The sequence below is a fragment of the Solanum stenotomum genome, chromosome 8 (genome assembly GCF_019186545.1).
Source record: "Solanum stenotomum isolate F172 chromosome 8, ASM1918654v1, whole genome shotgun sequence".
Lineage (NCBI taxonomy): Eukaryota > Viridiplantae > Streptophyta > Magnoliopsida > Solanales > Solanaceae > Solanum > Solanum stenotomum.
Genome location: NC_064289.1, coordinates 30,762,093 through 30,777,023, shown reverse-complemented (window position 1 = coordinate 30,777,023; position 14,931 = coordinate 30,762,093). Strand labels below are relative to the sequence as shown.

Here is a 14,931-nt window from a genome sequence, read left to right as displayed (position 1 = left end):
TCCGGTTTACTTTAATACTCAGCCTAATTTGCAGTTATCTCTTATTGATGCGAATATTCTCGATGCTTAACATTAAATGTTAAAACGCATGGTTATAACTATGTGCCTGGTTCAGAACTCATTTTTTTATCTCATAGAATTTATTTTAAATTGTTATCTACTCTTAATCCTAGATGTAGACTTTATGATATTTCCAATCAAACTATTTTGGTGGAAACCAATTTTGCAAGGTCCAAGATCACTACTAGAAGACCTATTAAGTGGGAAGAGATAGATTTCCCAACATCATGGACTCTAAATTCGGTTATATCCCCAAATCATTTAACATATGTCGTTACTAATTTTGATTTTTCTCATATTTCTCAAAATCCCGATGGAAGGATTACTATTCCGTTTGCTTATAATAGTTTTGCGCCTCATAGACAATCTTTTGGTAACAACATGTTGATGTCTTCTATGAATCACAGTTATAATAGACATTCTCTATCTAGTCGTAGACTCTTGCCTGCTATTCATCATATTTCTCCTATTGAACCTATATATGGTCCAGCTCGAGATCATGTGACTTCGTTACATACTATTGGATCTGATGGTAACCCTGTAGTAGAAAAGGTAAAGATCGACCCAAGAACTAATATAGTTTAGGTGAATGATGATGCTTCTGATAAGGATATTCATTCGGCCTCTGAAATGAAGTTCGACTTAAACGATTCTCAATGTTTTCACACCAAATCGATTTTAGCCCAGGTTCTCTGGCAAGAAAACATATTGAAAAAGAATTTTTGGATGAAAAATGGAATCAGTTTAAAACTTGGTTCTTTGATGCTTATAGCAAAGAGGATCTTAATTGCATTTCTCAAGAGTTTTGTTAAACTTGTGCCTTACATAATCAAATTATGTATTTTGTTCCTTGGTTTATAACCACATATTTGCCTTTATATATCAATGTTATCGAACGAAATTATAAAGATGGGAGTGGTAACCTTCTAAAAGCTATCTACCCTCCTTAGTCATCGTTTGTCTTATCAAACAATACTGGTATTACTTTCTCAGCTTTTCAAAAATTCATTAAGGAAGATATTGCTTCAATCAGTATTGCTGAAATCAATAAACTTATTACTCAAAACAATTATTTGAGTCTTTATGTTAAAGTTTTGGGCGAGCACATTAGCTCTCTTGATAAAAAACTCGATGATCTAACTATTTTGATAAAAGATATAAAGGCTGATATGGCTAAAACTACTTCGGCTAATGCTACCAATGTTGCTTCTACTTCTGAAAGCAAACCTTCGGTCGCTTCTACTTATATTCAGAGGCCTCTTGAGATTTCTGATTTCAAACCCAGTTCTTTAAAAAATTTGGAAGAACTTCTTGATAAAAAGTTTCCCGATTTAGATATGAAGGAGCTTGTTGATAAAAAGCTTGTTGGTTTAAATTTTCAGCCTATGGATTTATCGCAAGATTTTGCAGATAAAATGGAAAGTACCAGTGATTTTAAAAATAAGGTTTGTTCAGAGTTGAATAAACTCAAGGGCTATCCTAAGAAAAAAAGTAGTTATGCTACTAAACCTAGCATGAACACATATTATTATCCCCGTCCTACTCCTTAAGCTGTTTTAATTGAAGAGCGTGACTGGAACCAGACTAATACGTCTTATAGCGGTTCTGAAATTTAGGAATGGAATCTAGATGCACTAACTGATAGGCAGTTAATGATTCTTGTTCATAGAATGCTCATGTATGCAACTATCTGTAAAAGTGTTAAAAACATCAATAGAGGAATCTGCAAGATGATTATTCCAGGTTTAATATGTCAGCTCCGAGGCTGGTGGGATAACTACCTTAGTATAGATGAGAAAGCATCTATTGTTAATGTGGTGGCTACCGAGGCAGGGATTGATAATCTAGGCATGACTGTAGTTGAAAACAAAGAAGACATTGTTTATACTTTGGTTCTTACCATTTTGAAACATTTCAATGGTAGATTTACCAATCAACATGAGATGGTTCGCACTCTCGTCGACGGTCTTCGATATCAGACCTTGGCATACTTCAGGTGGTATAAAGATACCTATCTTAGTAGGGTTATGGAATTACCCAAAAATAAAGTCGAATATTGGAAAACCAAGTTTATAGATGGCATTCCCCTTCTATTTGCCGAAAGAGTTCAAAAAGCTCTAAGGGGAAGTCATAGTGAAATCCTTTATGCCAATATGATTTACGGAAATGCATAATGTGGGCTCAGGCTACTCCTCTGCGTCCCCAATGAATAATGCATCAAGGACCATATCGTTAGACAAAGCAATAGGTTCAGCCTGTGGCTCAACTGTAGGTATGGCAAGAATGGCATCAACGTCGGCCCGGAGACTGGCTAACTCAGGCCGGAACGAGGATAGATCTATGGTCGGGGCCGGTCACTCGAGGTCTCTTAATTCAAAGGCATCAAGGTGCTTATTAACGGCCTAGACCTTCTGGTCCACCATGTTCTCCATCCTTCGCTCCATTCTGGCCTCAGACTCTACTATCGACTTTTGCATCCTTGGCCGGACATGGTGAAGCAGTGTGGCCATCTGAGCCTCCAATTTCTTAACCCTAGCCAATGGTACAATAGCAACTTCTAAAGGCGGGGTGGATCTGGACGAGCTAGGTACCTGACTCTCAGCCTGAGATGAGGAGGTCGGGACATCACCAATGTGGGCTATAGGGGTAGGATCATCATCCTGCATCTGCTCCACAACATCTACTAAGTCAGCTCCCATGAGCGGCACATCAACCTGCGACTCTCTGCGTGGTGCCGCCACATTTGCCTTATCCCGAATGAGGCCTATATCTAGTGTCCCCATAGGCCAAATAGATTTGTCACAATGCCAGATCGGCACTCCAGAGTCCCTACATAACTGGAAAATGAGACAAGGAAAGGGGTAAGAGGTGGAGGCTTTGAAAGCCCTCTCTTGTATCTCCGCAATGAGCATGCAGGAAATATCGATCTCGAATCCCTCAACCAATGTTGCTACCATAACCGCGTAGTCCCAAGTTAGTGTGTTGTCAGCCTTTGTGGGAGAAATACGATTGTGAACTAACAGCCAAAAAAATTTAGCCACAAATGTGAGAGTGGCCTTCTTGATGTTAACGCACGGAGTGGTGACCCACTAGGCTCGCTCTCCGTCAGTAGCAATTTGACTATCCAACCACTATAATAAGGTCTCTCTTTTCTCAGTACTCCGCTGGAACTCTTCGCCCCGTACACTATCCTATCTATAGTCAAATTCGGCCGTGTTGAGTGCCCAAGAGTGATCAGAGCCAGGACCATAGAGGAACCGGCGGATGGTGGTCTTAGAGATGTCTACAGAAAATTTGTGCATTAGTGTAGCTGTGAGGGGTACTTGGGCAGTGGGTCTGGCATTCTTATGGATACAACCCCAAAGAGTAGCTGCATAGAAAGCATAGAACTCCCTCACAATATCCTCGCTATAGGTGCCTGGGTCTCGAGCCATCCATTCACACTTGTGACGTTGAAAGAGCCGGTGGATTTATGGTATGGTGTGTAGGCTCCTAGTGAGGACTCTGCGCTCATCTGTAATAAGCCAGGCCATCTTCTCTTTGTCATTTTTCATCTTGGCATCCCGATAAATTTACCATTGGACCTCAACACACCATCTGTTTGGCTCCCCATCCACCGGATCAGGGTCGTAGCTTCATGGCACCAGGACTTCTCCCGAACTGTGGCTTCATCAGACGAGGCAACTTTGTCATCTAAACCTGAGCCTCTGACGGATCCAGAACCGAAACCGGAATTGGAAGCTTGGGCGGGCTCAGAGCCGGAAGTATGGGCGGGATCAGAGCCGGAAGTAGTGGCAGATTCTGAGTCGGAAGTAGAACCAGCCTCAGAACCGGAGGTAGAACAAGGTGGTGACCCGATCAGTGTGTTCTCCTCATCAGAAGGGGAAGATTAATTGGGGAGTTACGGAGTGATTATGGAGTGATTTAAGGGATTTGGAGGTTTAGAAACGGTTTGGGAGTAAATGTAGGGAAGTGGGAATGATTTGAAATTGGGGGATTTTTAATCGGAGGAGTCCAGGTCGGGTCAGGCAAAACTAGGTTTTGGATACACGAGACCCCGGCTACGGTCCGTGGGTCGATCTACGATCCGTAGATTAGGACCGTAGATCAATCTTAGACTTAGAAAATTTCAGAGACTTACCTGGGATCTACAGACGTCATTCACGATCCGTGGGATGAACCACGGACCGTCGATAGGGTCCATAGACCGCTGCACCAGACTTTTTTCTGCAGATTCTGCTTTTCGCCCTGCACATGTAGCAACCATTAGCCCTTTCTTTTTACATTTTCTGGACACTTTTTAGACACAGACCCTATGCTATGTCTAGCCAACACAAAAACAAAAATAAAACAACTTTCTTTTTTAGCACAGAGAAGCAACTAAACAAAGAAAACTACTAAACGGAAAACAAGAACCTATTGTTGGCTAGATTTTACATCGCGGCATGATGCAGGCCTCTTTATTACTCAGACTTCATCAAGATAGTAGGCCTCAACAACTTCTTGCACACTTTCTGCGTTTCCCAGATAGATCTTGATCCTTTTCCCGTTTACCATGAACCTTGTTCCTTCATTGTTCTCAAGCTCAACCGCTCCATGGGNGCAACTAAACAAAGAAAACTACTAAACGGAAAACAAGAACCTATTGTTGGCTAGATTTTACATCGCGGCATGATGCAGGCCTCTTTATTACTCAGACTTCATCAAGATAGTAGGCCTCAACAACTTATTGCACACTTTCTGCGTTTCCCCGATAGATCTTGATCCTTTTCCCGTTTACCATGAACCTTGTTCCTTCATTGTTCTCAAGCTCAACCGCTCCATGGGGGAGCACTTTTGTGACCAAAAATGGCCCGGTTCATTTGGACTTGAGTTTGCTCGGAAACTAGCGCAACCTAGAGTTGAATAGAAGCATAAGATCACCCACAACAAATTCTCACTTTTCAATTCTTTGATCATGATACCTCTTCATATTTTCTTTGTACAAGGCTGAACTTTCATAAACTTTTAGACGAAACTCATCCAACATATTCAAGTCATTCATTCTTTGATTAGATGTGGTGCCCCAATCCAAATTTAGCTTCTTCATCGCCCACATAGCCTTATGCTCTAGTTCTACCGGTAAATGGCAAGACTTCCCATATACAAGTTGGTAAGGAGACATACCTATGTGAGTCTTGTATGCAGTGCAATAGGCCCATAGAGCATCATCAAGCTTCCTTGACTAATCCATTCTATTAGCATTCGCAGTCTTCGCCAAAATCTGTTTGATCTCTCTGTTGGACACTTCAAGTTGCCCACTAGTCTGCGGATGGTAAGGAGTGGCTACATTGTGGCGGACACCATATTTCTCGAGTAGCGCCTTGAACAACTTATTATAAAAGTGGGAACCTCCATCACTGATAATCGCCCTTGATGTACCAAATCTAGAGAAGATATTTCTTTTCAAGAATGCGGTGACACTTTTACCTTTATTGTTGGAGAGCGCAACTGCATCCACCCACTTCAATACATAATCAACCACAACAAGAATATACTTCATCCCATGTGAACTCACAAATGGACCCATGAAATCAATGTCCCATACATCAAACAACTCTATCACCAATATAGGATTCATAGGAAGCTCTTGCCTCTTTGAAATCCCTCTTTCTCTTTGGCAACGGTCACAAGACTTGGTGAAATCATGAGCATCTTGGTGGATGGTAGGCCAGTAGTACCCACACTACAAAATCTTATGCGCAGTCCGAATACCACTACGATGCCCACCAACATGCGATGAATGACACGTTTCAAGTACACTCAACATCTCAACCTCGGGCACACAGCGACGAATAATCCCATCAGCACAACTATGACACAAGTAAGGCTCATCCCAAAAGAATTTCTTGACATCATGCAAAAACTTTTTCCTTTGGTGAAAAGACAAATCCGAGGGCACCGAATCCCTTGCCAAATAATTAGCAAAGTCTGCGAACCAATGAATCAGATCATGAGAAGTGACCAATACCTGTTCATCTAGAAAAGCATCATTAATTTCAGCCCTATCACCAAGCTTTAGCATAGCCTCTTCCTCTAATCTGGACAAGTGATCGGCAACTTGATTTTCGGTCCCCTTTCTATCTTTTACCACAAAATCAAACTCTTGCAGCAACAATACCCATATAATCAACCTCTGTTTTGCATCCTTCTTCGCCATTAAATACCTCAATGCAGAATGGTCAGTATGCACTATGACCTTAGTACCAAGCAAGTAGGATCGATATTTCTCGACTGCAAAAACCATCGCAAGAAGTTCTTGTTCAGTCACAGTATAATTCTTCTTTTAGGCCACATTTAGATCTTTAATAGCATAGTAAATATGATGAAGAATTTTCTCTCTCCTCTGTCCTAATACTACACAAAGAGCTACTCCACTCACATCGCACATTACCTCAAACGGTTGTCCCTAATCCGGTGAAATAATGATAGGTGCAGTAACCAACTCCTCCTTCAACTCTCCAAATGCTCTTAGACAAGCATCATCAAAATCAAACTTATACTCCTTTTTGAGCAGTTTGCACACGGATGTGCAATTTTATAGAAGTCCTTGATGAACCTCTTATAGAAACCTGCATGCCCAAGAAAATTTCTAACACCTTTTTACAAAGATAGGTGGTGGAAGCTTTTCTATTACCTCTACTTTTGCTCTATCAACCTCAATGCCTGTCTTAGAAATCTGATAGCCCAGAACTATCCCTTCTTTCACCATAAAGTGGCACTTCTCCCAATTTAGCACCAGATTGCAGTCTTTACACCTTTAAAGCACCTCAGCCAAATCATCCAGGCATCGATCAAAAAAGTCACCTACCATAGAGAAATCATCCATAAATACCTCAATAGTGTCCTCCGCCATATCAGAGAGTATCGACATCACACAACGCTGGAAGGTCGCTAGAGCATTGCACAACCCAAATGGCATTTGTTTGAAGGCGAAGGTCCCACAAGGACAAGTGAACGTGGTCTTTTTTTGGTATTTCGGGGCTATAGAAATCTGACTGTAGCCCGAATAACCATCAAGAAAACAATACCTACCCTTACATGCAAGTTTATCCAATATCTGATCCATGAATGTCATAAGGAAATGGTCATTTTTTGTCCAAGCATTTAGCTTCGGGTAGTCCATGCAGACTCTTCATCCGGTCACGGGCCGCATCGGAACAAGCTCGTTTCTCTCATTAGGAACCACAATAATCCCACCTTTCTTGGGCACACATTGAACAAGACATACTCAACTACTATTTGCAATAGGATAGATAACTCCAGCATCCAACCACTTGATGATCTCCTTTTTAACAACTTCTTGCATAGGCGGATTTAATCTTCTCTGGTGCTCAATACTAGGCTTGTGACCTGGCATGAGTTGGATTTTGTGAGAACATATACCAAGAGGGATCCTAATAATGTCCACAATAGTCTACCCAATAGCTCGCTTGAACCACTTTAACACCGAAACCAAACACTCTACTTGTCGCCCATTCAAATCTACCACAATGATGACCAGTAAAGTATCATCTTTTCCCAAGAATACGTACCTCAAATGTGATGGTAGAGCCTTAAGCTCCAATTTCGGTGCCTCCTCAACAGACGGTCTTGCGGGTGGGGACTCATGAGTTTTCATGTCTAACTCCAGTTTCTTTGGTTTCAAACGATATTCACACTTATCAAGTGTGGCAACCAACTCATCATACTCTTCAATACCATCACTCTCAAAGTTCATCATAATCGCTGCTACTGCCTCAACACCCAGTCTCTCTTTGATCTACTTCTCAGACCCACTCTCAACTCTATATGTTATCGCAGATACCGATTGGAGATCCCTACTCTTCTTTATAGACCTACAGATAATGAAAGTTGCCTCTTCATTGTTCATTTTGAACTTCATCTGCCCCTTTTCCATATCAACTAAGGTGCGCCCAGTGGCAAGGAATGGTCTTCCAAGAATGATGGGAACCTCAAAATCAACCTCACAATCAAAAATCACAATATCCACCGAAAAGATGAACAACTCCACTTTCACTAGTACATTATGGAGCACACCAATGGGCCTCTTTACAGTTCTATCGGCCATGAGCAACCGCATCGCAGTCGGTTTTGGATCTCCTAGACCCAACTTTTTGTAAATAGATAGTGGCATCAAATTAATGCTAGCACCAAGATCACACAACGCCTTAGCAAAATGCAACAACCCGATAGTACATGGAATAGTGAAGGCACCAGGATCCTTCGTTTTCTACACAAGGGATCTTGTAGCAATAGCACTACAATGTTACAATCTATCATCATCTTCGAAGCTCACTGCCCTCTTCTTTGTCACCATGTCCTTCATAAATTTTGCATACCCAGGCATTTGCTCCAAAGCCTCTATCAACGGAACATTGATTGAAAGTTGTTTCAACATGCTAATAAACCTGCAGTATTTTCCTTTTTCAGTCTTCTTCACTAACCTCTGTAGGAAGGGAGGTGGATGTCTAGGTATGGGGACAACTTTCTGAGTTACCTCCGCTTCTTTCTCTGTCACATTCTCGGACTCTCCACTTACCTATACCACATCATCATCTTTACTATTCTCAATTTCCACCCCAGACGGCATAGGTAGATCAATGGTTTCCTTACCTCTTCGAGTAGTGACTGCCATACAATGTCCATCATTCTTTGGATTCTAGATAGTGTTGCTAGGAAAAGTGCCAGGTTGACGTGGATTTACTATAGTTGACAACTGAGTCATCTGTTTCTCAAGATGCTTGATTGATACTGTATGGGCATCAACTTTTTGACCAATACCAGACAACTCATTTCTCATCTCCTTCACATTATCATCAATTGCATCAAACCTCCTCATCATCTTCTACATCATATCCTCAATACGTGGCATATTACTTATAGCTTCCCTAGGACCAAATTCCCAATTTTTAGGGGGAACATAAGGTCCAACCCAATCATTTCTGTTGCCATAATTGTTTTGGTTGTAGTTGTTGTCGCGATTGAAGTTCCCATACCGGACATATTGACCCTCTCGGTTGTAGTTGCCACAGTTCCAACCTTGGTTTCCTTGACCTTGGCGCCAATTATCCGTATTGGAACCGTGGGCTTTTGGTCAGAAACCCCCGTCTGATCATTCACCGCATACGCATCCTCTTTATAGTAACTCTCCTCAACATATGGTGGATTCCTAGTCAAATAATTCACAACATTTACCTTCTCCGCATCTCTGCTCACATGCTTCAAAACCAACCCTACTTTATTCCTCATCTGGGCCATATTTTCACGAATCTCATCTGCAGACTGGTTGTTTGTAGTATGAACGGCAAACGTGTTCTTCCCAGTGTCCGACTTTCTAGTGCTCCAAGCTTTGTTATTCCGAGAGATCTTCTCGAGTTTCTCTGCAATCTGCTCAAAAGTACACTTACCATATGAACCTCCAGCAATAGTATCAAGCATTGCCTTACTGTTGTCATCCTGACCTCGGTAGAAATATTCCTTTAGCGACTCATCATCAATACGGTGATTCAGAACACCTCGTATGAAAACAGTAAACCTATCCCAAGAACTACTCACAGACTCTCCAGGTAGTGCTACAAAATTGTTGAGTTTATCTCTGTGGTTCAGCTTCTTGGACATTGCAAAGAATCTTGCTAGGAACGCATCAGTCAATTGTTCTCATGTATAGATTGAGTTATAAGGAAGCTCATTTAACCATATAGCAACATCGCCGGTCAATGATAGAGGGAATACTCGCAATCCAATGACATCCATGTCCAAGTCCGGTCGACCCACACAACTTTTGCAAACACTCCTTAGCTTGGTTACGTGTGCATGTGGATTTTCCGATGCCAAACCCACAAACAATCCCCTCGCAGTAAGCATCTGCATCAAACTACTAGTCACCATAAATGTATGCCCCAGAGGTAGATGAGGTAGGACAAGAGGTCCGTTAGATTCAGCAAAGTTAAAGTTGACCATATAGTTATCATGCAGTCTTGGCTTTGGTTGATCTTGTACCCTCACTGCCTCTCTCAATAGATTCTCAGCTTGAATTTAATTATTCTCATCACCAACCCTCGGAGGCTGCAACCCAACACAGTCACCTAACTCTCCTCCGATAGGGTTAACTGGCACTCCTTGATTATTCATTCTCCGCAAAGTTCTGTTCTGTTCAGTTCTGGATCGTAGGGAGTAAGTGGTTCTCCTTGACTCCGTGTACTTAGCATACACTAGAGTAGGAACCTGAGAGATACAAATACAAAAGAAAAAAGTAAAATTAGGAAATATTTGACCAAAGTTCAATAACGTAGTTAAACTTAATCTAAAAGCCAAATTCCCTGGCAGCGGCGCCAAAATTTGATACGCTCAAATTACACCTCCCTAAAGAAGCATAAGCGATCGTTATCAAGTAAAGAACCCAACTTGTAGGTTGGGGTCGATCACATGAGGAATATGGTTTAGACTTAAACTTAACTGATGATTATATTCGTTTAGTCAATGTATTTTCGAAAATAAGTAATTAACGGGGGGGATTTGTGAAACAAATTCTGAAAGTAATGTGAATAATTAGTACTCAAGATTCAAACTTTTGTTGTTATCAAGATGAGAAAGTAACTAGGGTGTATGTGTTCCCCATAAGCTCATAACGTGGTAATCCTAGTAATAGCAATCCTTTCCTATATTACATGCAAAGTGATAAGTTAGGTATCTCTAAATCCTTGGTCCGGCATCTAGAGAATTTCACCCCACACCTTGGTCCGGCTACATGTGTATAATTTACTAACCCTTACCTTTACCTCGTATTAGACATCACATCGATGTATGGCTTATTTTTCACCCTCGCACCAATCGACATTAGACTATTAGATAGTATCACACTAAATCTATGTTGATAATTCTTTTCTTATTAACTACCTCCTTGGTCCGGCAAGTAGCAACAAGGCGAGTTCTAATGCGTGCACTTGTTAAAAAGACTTCTAAATGAAAGAATTATCAATGCATGCAATAACACTATTCAAGAATTACTTAGTTACTATTCATACTTTGTTAATCGCTCATGGTTCCCACCACCCTAGTTGTGGATTTAGTTACCCATAGTAGCAAGAACACAATTCATATTTTTAGATGAAGAAATTATGAACTTACGTAATGAGAATGATAAAACCAAAATCTCAAATTGAATTTGATGCAGTTTTGATCGACGATACTGACCTACAGACCGTGGATTGATCTACGGTCCGTAGGTCCCTTTCGTGATTCAGAACTTGGGCAAATTTCTAACTTCAAAATCTTCAAATCTCTGAACCAAACGACTGATCACCAGTATGGACCGTGAATTGATCTATGGTCCATGGATCCTCCTACGTAGCTCCATACTTAGAATCTTGAAAATCAGGTACTGTAACCCCTCTCTAAACCATTTGACGGATCAGCAGTACGGTCCATAGATTTCAACCGTGGTTCCAAACTTGGTCAAGAATTCCCTGATTTTCCTTTTAGTCTTGCCTGCCCATCTACGACATCCATCTATGGAGCGTGAATGGACCTACGGTCTATGGATCACCTCCGTAGATGCCCTTTTTTGTACATCCTTCAATTGTGTCTCTCAATTCCCATGTCTGAACATATTTCCTGCAAACGTGATAAAAATACATAAAAACCAATAAAAATGGCCTTAGACACATACAACTCTTAAGTGAAATGTATTAAAAATATTGTAAACTCACGATATATCAGATCCATCTTACAGACGTAACACACTTTCGTCATTATTTAGAGAAATAATCTGTCAGATAATCATCTGAGTAATATTCTATAAGGATATGAGAGAAATATACATTTAAAATATTATCAATAATCTTTTTAATAATACGATCTTTTAGATCTCTGGGTAAAGATGTAAGAACCCTCAGTTTGGTAACGAGAGTTTCATTATCAAGAAAGGTCTGAAAAAACATGATTATTGAATGTATTCCCTAGATAAGAAATCCGGTAAAGAGTTATCAACTCCATTTTTATAATGGATTTCAAAGTCAAAAGGGGCCAATTGTGCTTGCCACCTTGCAAAGATCAATTTTGAAGTGTCATGCTTGAAATCTTTATCAAACATAAATTTGACTGATTGCACATTAGTTTTTATCAAAAACTTCTGGTTGTATAAATCGTCCTGAAATTTCAAAACACATTTAACGATAGTCAACATTTCAAGAGCCACTGTTGCATATTTCTTCTGAGCTTCATTCCATTTCCCACAATGAAACCAAATGAGACGTTCATTTTTTCATGGGGATTAATTTGTTTAAGAATCCCTCCATAAACAATATTAGATGCATCCGGCTCAATAATCATTTGCCAAGCAGGGTTGGTGAGGGTTAAGCACAGTAGTGATTGTACTCGAAGCTTGATTCCTTTGACCAAGTTAGTATGACTATTTGTCCATGGAGACTTATAATCCTTCTTCAAACTGTCATATAATGGGGCTAAATCTCGAGAAAGATTTTTATAGAATGGGGAAATGTAATTTAAACTTCCCAAAAATCTCTGCAATTGAGTCCTGTCAGTAATAAAATCAGGAAATTTTGAGGCAAAGTCGATAGCTCTCTAAATAGGCGTGACCTTCCCTTGGAAAATTTGATGTCCTAAAAATCGAACATCCGTTTGAAATAAACTCATTTTTGGTTTTGGAATAACCAAACCATTCTGAATCACAATTTTCTTGAAAATGTCAAGATGCCTGATATGCATTTCAAGAGTTTTAGAAAACACTAAAATATCATTGATATAAACGATGACAAAATCCATATATGAGTTGAAGATATCATTCATAATTTTCTGAAATACAGAAGGGGCATTTTTCAAACCAAACGGCATAACATTCCATTCATATTGCCCAAATGGAACATTAAAAGTTGTTCTATAAGCATGCTCTTTAAAGATTTGAATTTGCCAATAACCTAATTTAAATCAAATTTTGAAAATATGTTGGCATCATATAATCTAGACAATAAATCTCTTTTATTTGGAAGAGGATACCTAATTCATTTTAAAAACTTGTTTAACGATTTATAATTAATAACCAATCTAGGGACTCCTCGTTCCCTCTCAGCTGCATTATTACCATAAAAGGTTGTGCAAGACCATGGAGACTTGAAAGGTTTAATCAAACCCTTTTGTAAGAGATTATCAATCTCAGTTTTGCAAAACTCTACTAACTCATCGTTCATTTGGCAGGGCCAAGATTTAGTAGGGATATCATCCTCAGAAAAGTCTTCTTCATATGGAAGAGTCACGATATGCTTCTTTCGATTCCAAAAAGCACTGGGATGATCTGCACAGATATCAATGGCAATCTGCTCGGAGATTAATTTACTGTTTTCCTGTACTTTAGCAGATTTCAACGAGTCAAATATATTCATACTGAAAAGTTCCAATTGTAAAGAATTCATATGATTCTATTTCATATTAATCAAAGCATTAATATCCCTGGTTACCGGATCTGTAACAAAAGAATAAGTTATCTCATTATCTTTATAAGTGGAGGAAAAGCCTTTCGAGTCGATACCTGTAAAAGGATAAATCACATTTATAAATGGAGTTCCAAGTATGACTGGGGGATATAATTGATTTTTAATCAACAAGAAGAAATGAGGGATGCAAACTTTATTCTGACAAATTTTTGCATTAGGCAATTTATACTTTATATCTAAAACATGTCCTGATGCAGACTTAACCAAATGAGTTGTTTTTTGAAAATACTTGGTAGGCACTAAGCCTTCCTTCCTGAATACAGCTAACATCTGCACCACTATCAATCATGGCAATGTTAGTAATCGAAAAACTGTTATCAATCAAAATAGTACCTTTAACATACCATTTATGAGCAGTAACAATTTGCATCATTCCAAAAAACATATCTTGTTTGGGGTCAGGACCAACAGGTTCTTTTTCAACATTTTTTTCAGAAATACCTTTATCTTTTGAAAACCTATCTTCAAAATTATTAATCTCAATTAGAGTAATTTTATGATCACAAATCAATTGATTTTGTTTTAGAGATTTAATCTCCTTTTTCAAATTCTCAACTTCAATTTTCAAATCATCGAAGGAAGAGTCTTTTTCAGAAAAAGTGTTTCTTTTTAAAAGATGATCATCAACCTCCTTTAAAGAATAAGGAGCTGAATATTCAAAATCATTCAAATCGTTCTTCTTGTTTTCAAAAGGTTTAGAAGAACTAAAACTAGCTTGGTTAGAAGTAGCCAAATTAATGATTTTTTCTTGAAGCTTACTATCAGTAATTTTTTTCAAAAGCTCAATCAAATTATCAGAAGTGATTGTGTTCATATTAAAATCTTGAAATTGTGATTGAAGTTTATAAATTTCATCATCTTCACAATTGCAATCAATACCTTGGCAAGTAGTGCAAGGATTATCACCATTATTATCATTATCAGATAAATCAAGTTATTCAATATTAGAACCTGAATCTGATTCGTAATCATCGTCAGAACCTGAAGTGTATAACAAGCCATAAACTTTTTCGTAGGTGTCTCCATAGAGCTCCAAGGTTTTCAACTTAGTTAGTTTGCACTTAGGAGCAATATTCCCAAAGTGACCACACTTGTAGCATTTGATTTTGGCTAGATCTCTTTCTGATCTATCTTCCGTAAATCTTTTATATTTTACGAGAGCTCTTTCTAGCTTCGTGTTCTTCTTTGGATCTTCGCCTAGATCTTCTTTTCTTATGGGAACCTTCGATTCTTGAGGACTTATAATACATGTCCTTGTTGCGATCTTTAGCCGATGGATCTGGTAAATCGAACTGTGCGCAAAAATCTCCCAATTGAGATT

General features: G+C 39.3%; 1 protein-coding gene across 1 annotated transcript in view; it reads right to left on the bottom strand.

Moving 5' to 3' along the window:
• The window catches only part of LOC125872914 (actin-related protein 5), a 1,108,764-nt gene extending 1,100,911 nt beyond the window's left edge, over positions 1-7,853 (bottom strand). The window contains exon 1 of the mRNA XM_049553710.1: positions 7,846-7,853. The gene's annotated coding sequence lies outside the window, so the exon portion shown is untranslated. The remainder of the gene's footprint in view (positions 1-7,845) is intronic.
• Between the last annotated feature and the right edge of the window lie 7,078 nt (positions 7,854-14,931).